This window comes from Triturus cristatus, chromosome 9, assembly GCF_964204655.1.
Source record: "Triturus cristatus chromosome 9, aTriCri1.1, whole genome shotgun sequence".
Lineage (NCBI taxonomy): Eukaryota > Metazoa > Chordata > Amphibia > Caudata > Salamandridae > Triturus > Triturus cristatus.
In genome coordinates this window covers 674,962,589-674,981,298 of record NC_140592.1, presented here as the reverse complement: position 1 = coordinate 674,981,298, position 18,710 = coordinate 674,962,589, and the positions used below count along the sequence as shown (strand labels likewise).

Sequence of the window (18,710 nt, the reverse complement as noted above, 5' to 3'; positions counted from 1 at the left end):
TAATCTCTCAACCTTGACAACTGAACTTACAGGACCTTCCTCAATCACACTGATCCCTTCAGTTCTCGCCTCCAAAACATCTCCCAACATAACCATTTGAGAAGTACACCTCTATTTAGTCGAACACACAGGCTTCTCCGCGCTGTGAACTACCTCCCACTTCTGACCTTATTGACCTATGCAACTCCTACCTACCTAAACCTCTGATTACTGATCTTCCTCACCCTTACTCCAGCATCCCGGTGATTGTGGGAACTAGCAGAATCCCCTTCACTCCCATCTCCCCTAGACCACCAGCTCAACTCACCACCATCCACTTTTGCTTACCCACCAAAGAAAACCCTAATCCCCTTTCCTGCATGCTTGTGAACTGTCGATCGGCTGTCCGACATACGACGGAAATATCAGAAACCATCCTCAATGAAGCTATTGACATCGCCTTCCTTACGAAAATCTGTCTCAATGACCACTCGATGGCCATCCTTGACTTACTCTCCCCCCTGGTTACTCTATCATTAGGAAAGACAGACCTGATAGAAAGGGGTGGACTAGCTATAATCTATAATAATGAACTTCAACTCGCCATTTTAAAGAACACAGACCACCTAACCTTTGAATACCTTGGCGCAGACCCTCTGTGCAGGGTTCTTCAACCAATTCGACTACATAACATTTACCACCCTCTGGGTGAGCCTCTTCACTGAGGAATTATCCGACCTTCTTACACAATCCTCACTTTCTGACTCAAAAAATCTCTTCCTAGGAGATTTTAACATCCACTGGAATAATGTTGAGGATCCTTCAGTCACCCACCTCATTAATCTTCTATAAATAAACAACCTTAAACAACTTTGCCATAATCCAACCCATACCAAAGGGGCCACTCGACACAATAATTTTCAACAATGACTTGGCCTCCCTTTCCAACATCATCCCCTTTGACTGGTCTGACCATCACCTCATTTTGTTTAAGATCTCAACCACCCCCCTACAAAAAATTCCAAACCCATGAAATGGACCAGAAATCTTAAACAAATCCTCCCTGGTGAACTTGAGTCCAAACTCAAGCACAACTTCTTCTCACCCCTCCCTCCCAAAATGCCAACGAGTTTACTGAACATTACAATATGACCATTAATGATGTCTTAGACCAAAGAGCCCCTCCTAAACTACAAAAACAAAGAATCATTCCATCCAAATCTTGATTCAATTCAGATCTCAACAACGAAAGACGCTCACTTAGACTGATGGAAAGAACATGGAGACAAAACCCCTCTTCCTCCCATCTTGCCCTCCTCAGTCCCGCGAGATCTACTTACAAGCAATACATTTTCAAAGAAAAGGCAACCTTTGTCCGAGCACAACTTGATCGTGCCAAAAATAGACCCAGAGAATTGTTTAGCATTGTTAGAAAACAATCATCTTCTGCCCCCCCAGAGCTGATGGCGTCAACAGAGAGATGTGAGGAAATTGCTAACTTCCTCTCGGATAAAATCGTCAAAATAGATCAATCCTTCCATCTAACTCAGGTCCCACTCAACCCCCAAATTGCCATTGACGTTACCTTTGACTTACCTCCCTTTTTGACTTTGCCCCTACCTCCTGACTCTTCCTTTCACCAACCCATTACAACCCCTCCTGAAACAAGCCTTTCCAACTTACAGCTGAAAAACAATGCCTCCTGGCATAATTTCCACCTGTGACTGAACTCGAAGTCTTTAACATCATTGCCAAACTTAAGTCGACCTCACACACAAAAGACCCTCTCCCTTCTTACCTTATCCAAGATCTTAACCACATCATTGCCCTTTACTGGACTACTATCATCAACACCTCCCTTGCCATGGGATGTGTCCCCGACTCCCTCCAACTCGTACAAATCATTCCCATTCTTAAAAGCCTCACTGTTGACCTTAATGACCGTAATAATCTCCGCCCTATCTCTAACCTCCCACTTCTTTCTAAAGCCCTTGAAAAATGTGCTCTGCTCCAATTGGATAAACACATTGGCAACTTAAACTTACTTGGCTCTTTGCAATCTGGCTTTAGAAAAGGCTGCAGCACAGAAACACAGAAACCGCCATGCTAAATATAGTGGATGAGATGCATTGTTCCCTTGACAATGGTGAGACTTGCCTACTTATTCTCCTTAACCTCTCTCCTGCCTTTGATACTGTTAAGCATTCTCCCTTACTTACCTCGCTCAATGCCTGCTTTGGCCTTAATGGTCTTGTCCTCAAATGGTTTGCCTCTTATCTCCAACACAGAACTCAACAAATCAAAATCAATGACTGTCTCTCAAACCCTAATTCTGTCTCCCCAGGTGTCCCTCAGGGCTCTATCCTCTCCACCTCTCTCATCAACCTCTTTATGGAACCCCTCACCTTCATTCTGAAACAAGCGGGAATCAAATATCACCTCTACGCTGACAACACCCAACTTTACTATAAGATTAGATCCCACTCTGATGTACTACATCTAAACAATACCCTGAGTAAGATTCAATCCTGGTTCTACTCCAATCATCTCAAACTAAACCCTAAAGAAACTGAAATCATTCTCTTCTCTCTAAAAAACAGCCGGCTCCCCATCCAAGCCTGGATCTCGGACCTTAATGCCCTCAATTGTTTGCTCTCCTTATCCAACTTGGTGAAATCTCTCAGTATCACCATTGACAAAAACCTAACTCTTAATGACCACATAAAAAACTCGGCTAAAAGAGCTTTCTTCAGTCTCCGTCATCTCAAGAAAATTAAACCTTTTGTGCCATTTGACGACTTCAAATGGGTTGTCCAATCACTAGTCCTCTCGAAAATTGACTATGGTAACGCTATCCTCACCGGAACCCCCAAAGTACACTTAGCCCCCCTCAGATCTGTGCTCATCCTAGCGGCCAGGCTCATCACTGACTGTAAACGTTTTGACCACATCTCCCCAGCCCTTAAAGCCCTAAAATGGCTCCCTGTGAAAGGAAGATTCTCCTTCAAGACTGCATGCATTACGCACAAAGCTCTCCACCAAAGAACCCCATTGTACCTGCAAACAAACTCAAAAAAGCGGGCTGCTCCCGACCAATGAGATTCTGCGAAAAAGTGCCTCAATTTGTGCACTAAGCTGCCGCACTGCATTATAGAAGAGAAATGCCAAAGTGAACCATATCATCCATTGTAAACCAAGTACTCCATTGTAAACCATCATGTAGACTGAATTTTCATCCATCTCCGCTTATACTTAGAGAATCACTCCGGAGACAGCCATATTGACCAAAATTATTTATTTTCGCATATTCAGATACCTTCTGTCGCCCATCCAGGCTTAAACATTAGCATGTGCTGTCAATAAAATTTCGATGCGGACACATTTGATAACCCAATGCATTTCGAACAATAATGTTCTTCGTCAGGGGTTTGCTGTAAAAACAAAATCGAAAATCACTTTTAACTAACCATACAAACATGAGCTCTCAAAATCTCACTTGGTGTTATCAACACTTGCATTAGTCTAAACTTTAACCTCTACGAGTCTACCATACTTTATTGTTGCCTCCCCCTTACCATAACTGTAACGGAAAATGAAATACAAACCACCTTTCCTAAACTCCCCACTACGTTCAAATGAAAATTCCCTTATTACCTTAAAAATGCTGAATCCGGCATACTCGACCTTTACATGCCACGCTGTTAACTAAAAAGATCAAACATCATTCTCTCTCCCCAATTGGCTCAGTTTTTAACTGGTTCTCACACGTGAAACTAATCCCATTTCTAAATTGAATAAAAATAAAACTCTCTTGCGCGTGCGCGTTAACCAAAGCTAAAACCTACACATCCCATAATGCACTCTACCCTCTAAACGAGAACAAACCAAAGTAACACCACCCGCGCTAATTCCCATCAATTGTAGCGATCGCTTGCTGCAAGTGACTAAACTACATAAGCATCAAACATTACATGCCAAGACATAAACAAAAGTGCAAAACCATCTATGTGCTTAAAACACAAAATGTATGACAAATAAACAAAACATCATGCTGTTGATCAAAATGCAAGTTTACACAATCAGAGGCTGCCCCACATTCTTAGGTCAGTTAACGTGCCATATCGTCCATAAAACATTCGAAATGTCTGTTGTTTCTCTGTCTCCGGGATGACGCTTATCACTTAATCAAATACTTTTTGTCTGCCGTCCTTGTAAACCATTGGGGTGCATGCTCGCATCGGGATGATGAAACATTGCGAAGCAGAAAAGGTTATTGCGGCTGCACACCTTCCCGACCAATGAGAAGCACTAATGCTCTCCTCCTCATCCCTACTCCTGTTAAAAAAGAAAACTACATAATCTCGTACTTTCTCCGGGAATGCCCATTACATCTGGAATGCTCTCCCTAAGGACCTGCGATGTAATCCCTCCAACCACAGCTTTAAAAAAGACCTCAAACATCACCTTTTAAACAAATACTGGGTCCATAACCTACCCTTTACCCCTTTACTCTGCCCCCCCGATCTGGTTCTCCTTTACTTTCTTACTGGCTCTCACCTCTCTCCCCCGCTTTTCAAATTTCAGCCTGTTTACTCTCTCCAGACCCCCTTCTTCCCCCTCCCCCATCTCCTATCCTTACCCAGCTCCTCTTTAAATCTCTCTCCATTGATACTACCTTCTTCCCCTCAATTTGTTCTCACCCTACTATTTTAATTTAATCATTCTTCACCCGCTGACCCGCCCAGAATTGTTCTTCCCCCATTACTCTATACTGAGCATTACCTGCGTTACTTGTTACCGTGTCAATTGCTTTCCTTGATTCCCTCTATTCATGTATATAGCTCTTTGACCATTTGTTTAATGAATATGTTTTTAGTCTTGCCTGTCTGATTTCTATGCTATTGAAGAACTGTTTTCTTTTTTTCTGTACTGTTTCTGCTCATGTAAAGCGCTCTGATACCCCCGGGTCTAGCCAGCGCTATATAAAACCTTTGAAATAAAAACAAATAAATACATTTACTTTTCATGCTATTTAGTTCTAGTCCCTGCTCCAAACAGAAAATAATAAAATCATCCACCAACTGTTGTAAACCTCATAACGGTTTGGACATCAGGAGAGTATCATTGCAAAGAGCAGAACAAGCACTCTTCCGGTTCCCACAGTAGGAGCATCACAACCATCACTGTCCACTCTTCTCACAACATCGTTTATACAGAGGTAGAACAGTGTGGAAGCCAGTGTAACCTTGCACCACCATCAGTTTCAGTGATCAAAACATGGGCCCTGAAGTCCAGTGGGCCTCACAATTCCTGCCTTCTAGGTATTGTGGGTAGAGACAGTGACCCTGAAATAAGGGTTCTACATTCCACATCTCAGCTATTGAGATGCCTTTGGTCATATAATGCAGCACATAAGAAGCATAAAACTCCTGCCCTGAATACCTCCCATCACTTAATGGGTCACAAAATGATTGTCCTCTCAAAACTGTTTTTATGCCTTCCAAATTCTTTCTCCTTTTGTCTATCACTTCAATATTGTTTTCCTTCTATCTACAGCTCCCAGTGCATTTAAATATTCCTCCTACCCACACTCTTTTTATCTATCACTCTCTGTCTCTCTCTTTCACCTATGCTCCTTTATCATTTTAACTTAGAGCCTGATTATGAGTTTGGCAGTCCAACCACCCGCCCACCACAATGTTCCTGATGGGACGGCAGTGGTGTTTCTGATGGCGGTGTCTATTTTTTCATATGTGTTGATGCAGGTATGTATTTTTTGACTGCAGTGTACACATATGCATAACACATGTGAAGAAATACCTACTACCAGTACTTTCATATTGCTTGGGTCTGGACCATTGTGTCCATTCCAGTCAAAGGGTAAATAGTACAAGACAGACTTACCTGGATTTCGGCACCAAAAGGGTCATTTTCATCAGGGTCAAGAAGCTTCTGTTAAGGAGGAAGGTATTCAAATCGGTGACTGAAGGGAGGATAGGGAAATGGGTGAGTATGCATCCCAAATCCTTTTATTCCACCGACTCGAAGCAGGCAGTCCCACCACCATGGTCGGCTCATCATAAAGCCGACTCGTAATTCTGACAGCGATGAACTCCTCGATACTGCCCTTTTCAAACTGCATTTCCCCGACCGCCATCGAGGCAGTCTGAGAATGTCTGGCAGTGTAGGCAGTGCTCCGGCAGTCTTTCGTTCAGTAAACTGCCAAACTTGTAATACGGTGGGTGGGCCGCTTAGTCGGCGGTGAATCCAATGCCACTGTGAGTGCAATCCGTAGCTGGCCAAACTTGTAATCAGGCCCTTAGTAACTTACCAGAACATTATTCACAAGCTAAACCAGTAATTGTCGCTCAGCCTCCAACATTTTTAACCATGATACTGCCCTATATTTTTCTATATTTTTCTCACTAACTTTTTCTTACTCCAAAAATAACACTCTTGTTTAAAAACTCAGCCGGTTGTGTCAGCTTTCATACCTTTGCTAATTCTTTCTCTCTTTCTGTGACTTCCCGCAAAGTTATCAGACTAAAGTGTGTAAACTTGGCAACAAACAATAGGCAATATACGAACATGAAGGAATGTGACATTATTTAATTTAAACTTTGCACAATATAGAATACAAAGATTAAACTGTTTCAACATAAAATGTCATAGCTTGTCAGACGAAAGCCAAGTAAAAATGAAATATAATTTGCAGACAAAAATACTAAGGGTCTCTTTATGATGGGACTCGGAAAGCCTCTGACCGCAGGAGACACCTTCCTGCACATAAACAATAATTGGCGTTTTGCTGTTTCCATGTGTGCTGCACAATGCAGCACACATGGAAACAGCAAAAACGAGAAGAAATTAAACATTTCTCCTCATTTTGCCAGGGTAAGACCAGGTTTTCCCTGGTCTTTATTTTGGCGCTGCCCCATATTTACACCACCCTTGTAAGTATGGGGCTGCGTCAAAATCAATAGGTGTTGCAGTGGAACGCCCACAGCAGCACCCATTGCCCTTCTCTTTCACGCTAAGTATAGCGTGAAAGGGTGCCTTATTTTCAAGACAGCCTTAAGCCACGTTAAGTGGCTTAATTCTGCCTTGTAAGTAAGGCAAAGCCCCTTTCTCCACCACAACGTTCTGAAAAGTGACTTTGTGGTGGCAATATGGGGCTTGTAAATATGGCCATGTTTCTTGCATTTCGTTGTTCATCTGTGAGCTGGAGTTTGTTCCTCAAGTATGTCGGGTAGGCTATTTAGAATCATTTAAGGAGTTCTGAAAGTAATCTTGGCTGGAAACAGCCAGGAAAGGTGATTCTCCTGGCAGCGCGAGGCCGCTGTCGTCGAAGCTGCACTCCACTGTCTTCCTAGCCCTGCCCCTGTAGGAGGGGCTCTCTGCTAAGAGCAAACAACAAGACTGCTGCAGCCAAGAAAGGTGATACTTCCGCCAGCGCGAGGCTGCTCTAGTCGTGGCTGCACTCCACTGTCTTCCTGGCCTGGTCCCGGTAGGAGTGGCTCACCAGCAAGAACAAACAACTAAACTGCCAGGGAGACGGTAGAGTGAAGCCTCGACTAGATCGGCCTCTAGCTGGGGGGAGCATCAATCTTCCTGGCTGTTCCCGACTCGGAGCCCAATTCCGATGTGGGCAGGAAGGGCTCCGGCCCTCGGTCGTAGACCTCCTGCCCGCATAGTGCACTGCTGTTTGGATTCCTCTCTGACCAAGCCCTTCCGATGGGCTCGGTTGGAAGGGAATCTGACTCGGTTTTCTAGATGGCTTCTGATGGGCTCAGAGAGCCCATCCACTATCCAGAAACCCTTCAGTACTCCCCCGGCCAGCTCTTTCCGGCTGAGGGAGTACGATGGCCGTTTCCCACTGCCTTTCGGTGCCAATCTTTCCGACACAGCTAGGCAGTGGGAAACTGTCTTTGGGGGCCCCCAGCAGGGCCCCCTTGGGTGCGAGGCCCCCATATGGCCTCCAAATGGCAGCACTGGGAGCACCCTTAGGGTGCCTGCCACGGGGTGCAGGGATGAACTGCACCTCTGCACTTAACAATGCGGAATGCATGCTCCCATTGTTAAGTATAGGATTGCAACCGAACAGGGTTCAGTCGCTTCCTGCTTACAGGTCTGGAACCACCGACAAGAGGTCGTACGGTTCCAGTTCCTGACCGATGTCGGCCGGACTCTGGTCCGTCTGACATCGAAATCGGCCCCTCAGAGTCTTCCTGTCCCGGCTGTGTCTGTGCTCAGAAATTGGGAAGCAAGTGAGTCCTGAGAGGCACGGAGAGACTGCGGAGGTCAGGGCGGGTTCTACCTGGCCGTGAGACCTGCAATGAGAGGGAGGGAGTAGCTCTGACTGTGGGACCTATCTGGCTCTCTGTGCCTCAGTTTCCTAAATGATTTTTCCTGCTCCTGAACATGTCACCCTCACAATAGTCTGTACACAACTTTATAACCCACTGAAAGTAACTTCCTCCTTGACAAACACCCTTTCCAAACCCTCCGTAACTGCCCTGCTGTACTTGTCCTTTGAAAACTTCTGTGGGGTGGACAGCGGGCACCAGTAAACTCCACCACATGGCGGAGTCTGAGTTTTTTGCTGATCTCTGCGCTCCAAGTAGAGCACAGAGTTCGCAAAACTCTGTGAACCCCGCCCACGGAGCAGAGTTTACCGCCCACCCTAATATAGACACACATCAACTTGGCTAGTTTCTCTTGAAAGATTTTCTAATGTTTAATAATGGTGGGATATGGGACTTAAGGATACAGCAGAATATTATTGGCATATTGCTGTAATGCTGGAGCATTGAGACAAGATGTTCCATACATAAGCAGAATATATAGGGTAAGAGAATGATGCCTTGAAGAATGCCAAATCTTACTGGGAATGTAGCTAATTCAAAAGATTCTAATATTTTGTACTGGAATTTTGAAGAAAGAAATATGTGAAAGCATTTTAAAAAGTCATTTTATTCCCTTTTTTGCATCCAGTATATAAAGCAGTGGGTGGCAATCTATGGTAAAACATTTTTTTGAAAGGTCGACAAGTACCAACAAACAGGCATCTCTTTCGTCTAATATTTTCATGGCCACATTTATTGGGGACTGCAAGCCCCAGAATCATCTGCAACAGGAGTTGCCAACATTGAGTAGTGAGAGCAGCCCCCATAGCGCTTCAAAGCACTGAATGATACTCCCTCTGTGTGGGATAGCCACAGCTTGCTTCAGGCAGCACTATTGTTGGCGACTGCAAGCCCCAGAATCACCTGCGCCAGGAGGTGCCAACATTAGGAAGGGTGAGGAGCCACCTTAGCACTTTAAAGCACATTGACACTCCCACTCTGCAGGATAGCCACTGCTTGCTCCAAGTGGAACTTTTCTTGGGGACTGCAAGCCCCAGAATCATCTGCGCCAGGAGACACCAAGATTGGGAAGGCAAACGCGCAGATGATGCTCCTACTGTACGTGATAGCTGCAGCTTGTTCCAGGTGGCAATATTGTATGTGACTTTTCCAACCCTGAGGCGGTATTTGAGCACTTAAGTAATGCCATAGAGTACTTAGTTGAGAACCACCGTAACCCGGTACAAATCATCTGGCCAGGAGATTTTAATTCAAAAGCATGCCCAAGACGAGAAACAAACGTGGGTTTGGAGGCCATGTGGGAGGTCCCTATCACCCACTTTAATCACAAGCCCCATGGAAATGCTCTTAATAGCTTATTGACCACATGGCAACTCGAGCTTTGCGACAAAACCAGTCCAGATACGGGGCACCCAGTCTTTACTTTTCAAAGCACAGAAATTTCCTCCACGATTGATTATATAATTTCCTCAGATTCTCTAAGTGCTAGCATCACAAAAATAAAGACTACATTTACAGAATTTAGTGATCATGCCATGCTATCATGCTATCAAGTGCATTATTTTGGAATGTATATAGGAAAAGCAGTGGCACTGTGGCGCCTAAGCCGATTCTAGGCAGGAAAAAGGGCTTTGTATTAAAATGGGATAAAATAGATGGACCAAACTCCTAATAAATCTCATAATGTCTAACTATTAGGAGATCCTACTGTGTTTAGACCCACAGCTAAACAACACACAGGTGATCGATGCATTTGGTAATATTTTAATTAACATTAAATTACAGTTAACACGTCCGATACCTGTAGGAGACACTCCACAGTATAACTGGTTCGATGAGGACTGTGCGCTAGCCTCACCGAACGTACGGAAAGCCTTAAAAACCTGCCCTAGAAATAAAATTAACATTCACACTCTGAGGTACCTCAATAAACTGGCAAGGGAAAATAGTGAGAGGCAGCTTAAATACGAGGCGTGGGAAAATTTAAAGCGAGCATCTTCCCTCCACGATAGCAAAGCTTTTTGTTAGGTGATCAATTAGCCCTTTTTGACAGATAATGGCAGCCCTTTGCTAGATGTTCACATTGACGAGGACTCCTGGACAAGGTACTTCCAGGATATTTTCCAAAAAACAGCAGAATCACACTTATTAGAAGTCTGCCCTTATATTAAGGATAAAACCCACCTCTCCTTTGATCTAGAGTAAATGGAGCTCTTCTTGTCTCAGTCACCAACTCTGAAAGCAGCTTGGCCAGATGGGGTTCCCGTGAATATTTTTCTTACAAACAAATCGCTCTGTCCCCCTTGCTGACGGTGTTTTTTAATTCAATAGTTAAGTGAGGACCCCTACCTTCTTGGAAACAATCTCTGATCATCCCAATAAAGAAAACAGTGGATGCCTCTAACCTAGCCAGTTATCGTCCCATTTCATTACTTGACAGCACAGCTAAACTAATGGGAAGGCTCCTCCTAAACAAACTCGAATCCTGGGTAGCGGAAAAGAAGATTCTTGCTGAAGTACAGTACGGGTTCAGGCAGGGTAGGGGTACCATTGATCAGTGCCTTAACCTAACACTAATAGCGGGAAAGTACTCTTTCATTAAAAAAGGCCAGTTATATATGGCCTTCATGGACTTGTCCAAAGCCTTTGATTGTGTGGTACACAGCAAAATGTGGAACATCATGATGGAAATGGGAGTGGAGGGTGTAAAGTTGTTGCATGCACTGTGTGGTTGCAGGTTACCCCAAGGACGTGCAGGAGTCTTGCCAGATGTGTTTAAATACCTTTATTAAACAATTAGGCTTCTATCACCGAGAGAGCGCCGGGCAACACGCTCCGAACGCTTCACTCGCACCGCGCTAACTCGCGCATGCGCAGTAGCGTCCAATATGGCCGCTATTCGCATTACTGCCCCTGACGTAGTGCGCGTCAACTAGACCGCGACACTACATATCTCCCCCTTTTATACCATCCAACACAATGTACCCCGACCGGTTGGTCAGTCCATTTCGTAGTCTCTAAACTTGGATGGTCTCACCACTGCTCGCCCAACCCGGGTGTGTCTTACCGGGGTGGTGTGTCCCTCTTGGCCTCCTTCTGCGACAGGGCCTCCTCTCCTTCCTTCCAGAGTGCCCTGGCCCTCTCTCTCTCCATTCTCACCGTCTTCCCGGGTCCTGTCCTCCATGGCCCATCCTTCCGGTATGTCTCTCTCTCCGTTCTGTTCTTCCCCCATGTTCTCTCCACACTCTCCTTTAGAGGCTCCTGCTTCCCTTGTCGCCCCTTCTGTTGGTGTTTCCCCTTCCGTGTCCTTCCGGGGCCATTGTAAGATTTTGTTGCACTTGGCCATGCGATCGTGGGACCACACGTTTCCATCACTGAGCAACGCTGCTCGGTCGTACACTTCTTCCACTCTTAGGGGTGGGGAGTACTTGCTTTCTCCCTTTCGCTTTAGAACTGCCAGCTTCACTCTGACCCACTCCCCTTTTTCCAATACTGTCTCCTTCACCTTCCTGTTGCGGTTGTAGTGTTCTGTGTAAATGCGTTGTGCTTTCTCCAGGTTGTGTTGTACCACCGCTGGAGACCACTTGCTGGTGATTGTCTTCTCTTGCCAAGCAACATTGTCTCTGGTGAAGGGTTGCCTTCCTCGTAGGATTTGGAAGGGGCTGTACCCCGTACCGGTGGGGGTGATGCGATATGCCCAGATTGTACTTTGTACTTCTTTTTCCCAGTCTTTGCCCCTCGTGATGGCAGCCTGTATGGAGCCCATGAGCACCCTGTTGAACCTTTCTACTTGTCCGTTAATGGCCGGATGATATATCGACGTGTGTCTGAGTAGAATGCCGTTCCTTTCTGCGAATTTGGCTCATTTGTCCGAGGTGAATTGGGGACCATTGTCACTGATGATGGTTCTGGGAATGCCTTCCCTGAGGAATATTGCCTTGAAGAAGCGCAGTATTGCGTCAGTGTCCATGACCTCTTGGATGTGTACCTCTGGCCACTTTGAGTACTTGTCTACTAACACGCATAGGTATTTGGGTATCCCCTGATCATCCAGTATAGGTCCTAAGATGTCCACCGCCACCTCTTCCCATGGGTTACTGGGATTCGTGAACTTCCCTAGAGCCGGCCTCATTGGTTTTAGTATCTTGTCCGCTCCTTGGCACTGCACACAGTCTCTTACGTGCCTCTCTACTTGCATATCCATTCCCGGCCACCAATACGTTTGTTTGGTCCTGGCTTTCGTCTTCACGATTCCCAGGTGTCCTTCGTGTATTATGGATAGCAGATCCGGTATTATGTTCTCTGGTGGTACCACTCTGTTTCCTCTGTATACGAACACCCCGTCGTTCCCGACCGACAGCTCCTCTCTAACCTCGTAGAACTGCCGGACCTTGGGCCTCTGTCGTCTCCTCTCCGGCCACCCTTGTACGATGTACTTCTTGATGTCGTCCAGATCTCCATCTGCTGCATACGCGTCTTTCCACTCCTGTCTACTAATGGCTTTTTCTGGGTCGTCCGTCAGGGCTACCATCTCGTCTTCTTCCTCAGCGCCATTGGTGGCGCTTTCCATTGCTGACGCCCTGCTGAGGTAATCTGCTATCTTGTTTCTCGAGCCCGGTATGTACTCTACGTCGTACCGATACTCCAGGAGTTTCAGCGTCATTTTCGCAATCCGGGGCGTGGCGCTGGCATGGCCGCAGGATGTCAAAACCTTCACTAGAGGTTTGTGGTCCGTTTTCTCTTGAAATCATGTGCCCCACAGGAACTGGCGGTACTTTCCCATGGCCCATACCACGGCCAGCATCTCTTTTTCGATCACACTGAACTTTTGTTCAGGTGACGTCAATGTCCTGGACGCGAAGCTGATCGTCTCCGTCCCGCCTTCTGGTCTTTCTTGCATGAGCACCGCTCCTAACCCTTTTTCACTTGCGTCCATCATCAATATGTATCTCCCCAGGGGATCGTACCCATGCAGCGGGATCGCCTGGCTGATTTCATGTTTCACCGTGTCGAACTCTTCCTGCGCCTCTTCCGTCCATGTAAACGCCGTCTTGTCCCTCGTGAGTTGTCTCATGTTGTGTGTTTTTGTGGCGAAATGGTGGAAAAACTTGCTGTAGTATTCCGCCATCCCTAGAAATGACCTCACTTCTTCCTTGGATGTGGGCGGGGGTGCATCACAGATGGCCTTCACGTTCCCTTTCTTCGGTGTTATCCCGTGTTCTCCTATCTCGTGCCCCAGGTATGTGACTGATGTCATTCCGAAATGACAATTCTCCCACTCAGCCGTCAGGCCGTTTTCCTCCAAGATCTTCAATACCGCTTCCAGCTTCTCGTTGTGGTCTTCTAGCTCCTTCCCCATCACTAGGATATCATCCTGGAAGTATTGCACTCCTTCTATACCCTTGAATAGGCGGGCCATCAGCTTTTGGAACACTGCTGCTGCAGATGCCAGTCCGAAGGGCATGCGGCAGAACTGATAGCATCCAAACGGCGTCATGAATGACGTCAGTTTCTTGCTCGTGGGATGCAGCACTACCTGGTGGTATGCCGATTGTAGGTCGATGGTGGAGAACCATTTCACACATTTCGTGCGGGCTAACATTTCCTCTATGCGTGACAATGGGAATTTTTCTACCACGATGCACTTGTTTAATTCTCGGAGATCCACACATACGCGCACCTTGCCTGACGGTTTCATGGCCACTACCAGTGGCGCCAACCACTCCGCGCTGTTGATCGGTTCGATGATTCCCCCGTCCTCCAGTCGGTGTAGTTCCTGTTGCACTGCCTCTCTCACTGCGATCGGTATGTTCCTTACTCTGTGTGCAACAGGGCTGACGTTTTCCTTGAGGACGATCTTGTGGGTAAACTTCTCAAGTTTACAGATTTTGCCGCCAAATACTTTCGGGTGTCCGCACCGCCATTTCGCTGCCGTCGACTCTTCACCGTCCAAAGTCACCAACACTTGCGTGTCTCCTCCTGGATTCAGCTGTACGCCCAACTCTCCTTGGTCCATCCACCCAAGGACTGATGGTCCCTTCTCCGCGACGTACAGTTTGCAGTGGGTGCTACGTTCTTTGAACTGGAACAGTAGCCTCCTGAATCCTACCATCGGAATGGGTTTCCCCATGTAGGTGACCGGTCGTATGTCGGGTGGTTCTAGACGTGTGCCAAGTGTGGGTTTGAACCTCTCGTTCCACACCGATCTCTGGACGATCGTGTAAGGAGACCCCGAATCCGCCACTATGGTGATTCCTACTTCCCCAATGAGCATGTCGCACTGGGGCTTGCATGCTCTCCTCCCATCGATGCCCAGTACCTGGTCTTCCACACACAGGACTTCGTTGTCTTCCTCCTGGCCGTCTTCTTCTCCTCCTATGTCTTGCGCCACGAATTTCACCGCGTGTTGTTTCCCTTTCCTTCGACACACTTTCTCATAGTGGCCGACCAGGCCGCAGAACGCACACTTGGCTCTGAAGGCGGGGCACCGTTTGTCATGCGCCGCGTGGTTCGAGCTTCCACATCTGTAGCACCTCGCCGTTTCTCCCTTTTCTTGCTTCCACGGTTGTCCCAGTTTTCCTTTCCCCTTGTATGATCCTTTGTATTCTCCAGGCGCTGTTTTTCCTCGTCCATACTGGTCCGCGTCGTCCACCTTATTCACCGTGAGTCTCGGGGCTTGGTCTCTCTTAGCTGCCTCTGCGCAGCGCTTGGTCAGTTCTGCCCTTTTCACTATGGCAATCACGTCTTTCAGCGTCGCATCTCCACTCGCCCACAGTTTATCTTGCACCGTCTTGCTTGTCGTATGCATTACGATTTGGTCCTTAATGAATTCTTCCTGTAACGCCCCATATTTACACGTTATCGCAAGTTTCCTCAGCGCCGCCACGTAGTCGTCTATCATTTCCCCCGCTTCTTGCTTCCTCTGCTGGAAATTGTAGCGGTCGATAGAGGTGCACACTGCGGGACGATAGTGGTTGTCCAAATCTTCAATGGCGTGTTTGAACACGTCGGTGTCCGCCGCCTGTCTGGTGATCGGTGTTAGGTTTTGGAATACCCGTATGCCTTCTGGTCCCATATTGTGTAAGAGTATCCTCTTCCTCCTGGCACTGGAGAACGCATCCTCGTTCTCGTCTTCTAGCGCTTCTAGGTAATTTTTGAAGTACTCCCTCCAGTCTTCCCATTTCATTTGGGGTTCTCCTGGTCGTGGAAGGAACGGGACTGGCATCGTTAATGCTGATGCCTGCGCGCTCATCTTGGGCTCCGCCTGTTTCCTCGGGCTACCTGGCGCTTCTGTCCTCTCCCCCCTTCTTCGGGTTACCAGGATCTCGTCGGAGCTGCCTGCGCCGTCTCCACCCGATTCCGCCAGGGTCTCTGCTGCCTGCCTACTGTTCGCCTTTGACGTTCCTCCACCTCGTGGCCGGCACACTTACTGCTCACGTGCCTCCCTCTGGTGTCCGTCTGCCACTGCCGCGCTCTCCCGGTGCGTTGGCGCCTGTCCTTGACCTCCCCGGTCTGCTTACCGCGTGGGATGTCGTCCCCCTGTGTCAGTCTTCCTCCTCTGTGCAGGTTGGGGGGGCCCCTTCTTCCTGGGTAACACAGGGTCCTCTCTGTCCGAGCCTCGTCGCCACTGTAAAGTTGTTGCATGCACTGTGTGGTTGCAGGTTACCCCACGGAGGTGCAGGAGTCTTGCCAGATGTGTTTAAATGCCTTTATTAAACAATTAGGCTTCTATCACCGAGAGAGCGCCGGGCAACACGCTCCGAACGCTTCACTCGCACCGCGCTAACTCACGCATGCGCAGTAGCGTCCAATATGGCCACTACTCGCATTACTGCCCTTGACGTAGTGCGCGTCAACTAGACCGCGACACTACAGAGGGGTTGATTATCAACTTCCTTAGAGAGTTATTTACTGATGCCACAGCTGTGGTCCATAACAGGAGGCACGTCAAATGCAAAACATCATTTAAAATCGAGAGGGGCATCAGACCAGGGTGTGTCCCGGCCCCGTTTTTATTTGCCCTCTATACCAACAAAATCATCAAGGCCAGGCGATAATTATCGCTCAGTGCTCTTAGTGCGAGGATAATTATCGCTGGCCAACGCTGAATTTTATCGCGGAGATAGCGTGTTATCAGCAATGCTTATCTCCAAAGCGATAAAATTCAACGTGCAAGCTGCCAACTGTGCGATTATCGCTGGAAATCCAGCGATAATCGCACAACCTTTGGCGATAGCTTGCTGATAGGGGAAGGCAGACTTAGCCATGATATCCACCTTCCATAGGATATCATGGCTAAGTCAGTTGAAAAGCAGGCGTAAGGAAAGTAGTGATAACTATGGTTAGCGCTACTTTTCTTATCGCTATGCTTGTTAGCGATTCCCTAGATAATTGGAGAAATGTCAGTTAGCGACATTTCTCCAGTTATTAAAGGAAGGAACGCCCACTTTGCATCTCATTAGAGATGCAAAGCTGGGCGTTCAGAAAACAGGCGCTAAGGCAAGAATTCACGCGAAAGCGTGACCTTGCTGATATAGCGATAAAATGATCACCGCTTTTCGGCCGAAAACGGCCGCAAAAGCGGCGAGAATGTTTTATCGCCACCTTGTAGATATGTCCCTATACGAGGCACTGATGAACAACTCGAAAGATACTCCCAAGGTACAGTTGACTGCCATTCCAATGCTTCTTTATGCGGACAATGCACTTTTATTGGCGAGGACCCTTCTGGCCCTCCAAAACCTCATTGTTTAATATTCGGCCTTCATGTCCAAACTGGACCTCCATGTTAACAAAAGTAAGACCTTCAATATGGTGAACGGTGGTGTTTAAAAGAATTTGATGAGATTCCACCTAGTTGGGGAAAAAATAGATCAAGTCCATAGTTTTAACTATTTAGGCATAGTTTTTGATTTTAAACTAAACTGGAAGGAGTTGGTACAGACTAGAGCAAATCACAGGGCCACAAGTATTGCTACAATCTCTAGATTCTCAAAGAAACTGGGCTGGAAGCCTTTACAGAAAATGATAAAAATTTACCTGGCCAGATCATCAGGAATTGCTACTTATGGGTCTGCAATCTGGGGGACAACGGACGTGGAGGCGCTCCAAGTCATAGAGGACAAAATTATCAAAAGACTACTGTCCTCCCCCCAGCATGTAACAATTTTAATGTACATAAGGAAGCATGCCTGCCCTTTATTACTGACTCTATTTAACTGGCCCCTTTATACCTGTGGTTGTCAGTGTGGAAACGAAGTACCGTTGATCTGACCCAAAAGATCTTAAAAGATGTTATGAATTTAGAGCATGTTCACAACATTCCATGGTTTGTCTGTGTTCGACAAACATTCATGTTGCTGGGGTTAGTACACTTATATGACACACCGACCCTTAGCTTACATTTTCCCAAATCAAGATTAAAAGAACTTTTTAACAAAAAAATGGCCTAAGACAGATGGGAACGATGCAGCAGGAGAATATCTGTAAAAGTGTATCAAGGGATACCTCAGTTGCCCCAAGGCCATTGCTCTCAACCCGTTTTGTAGAGAACACACAGCACCGGTACATCCTAACCATATTTTGTTTAAATTATATTCCGCTTATGTTGGGGTATCCAATTAATTTATTTTCAATCAGTCACTTACCTTTCTGTCCCTGTGACGATAAATCGACACAATTGACCTCGCACATCTCATTTTACTGCCTTTTTTACGCAAAGGAGAGAAAACAGTTTATCCTCCTGTTGTTGAAAAAATTCACCTTGCCCTCTCCAGCACTGGCTTAAACCACATTTTACCAACTAGAAACCCAGTTTGTTTGTTACGCACTAGACTCTTTCCTGCTGGCCACCATAAAAACCCGTAAGGCTGTCGGTGCGACACCAGTTCCACCTTTGGGAAACCACTACATGTGAACATCTTACTCTCTCCTTGGCCAGCAGTTTTTGTACTTAACGTTGGTTGGTGTGCTATCGCTCAGGTCGATGGGATTCAGCATCATTCTTATATAGCGTATTTTGTTACACAATTGTTTTTACTTATTTAACATTACTACAGCGCCCACAAGGCAGTGGGGACCTCTGCCACGCCCAGCACACCCGGACCAGGTGCATAAAATCACCAACGGACCGGTGGAAAGCGGGAGAGTCTTTGAAATTTGTTTGGCTGTGTCACGGATCGGGGCAGCTTGGAAAAAGCCCTTTAAAAGACCTGAGGCAACTTCTCGTGTTTCCCACTTCGCGGGAAATGCTCGTTCATTCTTGCACCGGGGCGACACTCCAGGAAAGGACTACAGCGCCCACAAGGCAGTGGGGACCTCTGCCACGCCCAGCACACCCGGACCAGGTGCATAAAATCACCATCG

At 46.8% G+C, this 18,710-nt stretch overlaps 1 protein-coding gene across 1 annotated transcript in view; it reads right to left on the bottom strand.

The window, feature by feature from the left end:
* LOC146798473 (uncharacterized) overlaps window positions 1-18,710 on the bottom strand; it is a 613,542-nt gene that overhangs the window by 473,451 nt on the left and 121,381 nt on the right. The gene's annotated exons all lie outside the window — the stretch shown is intronic.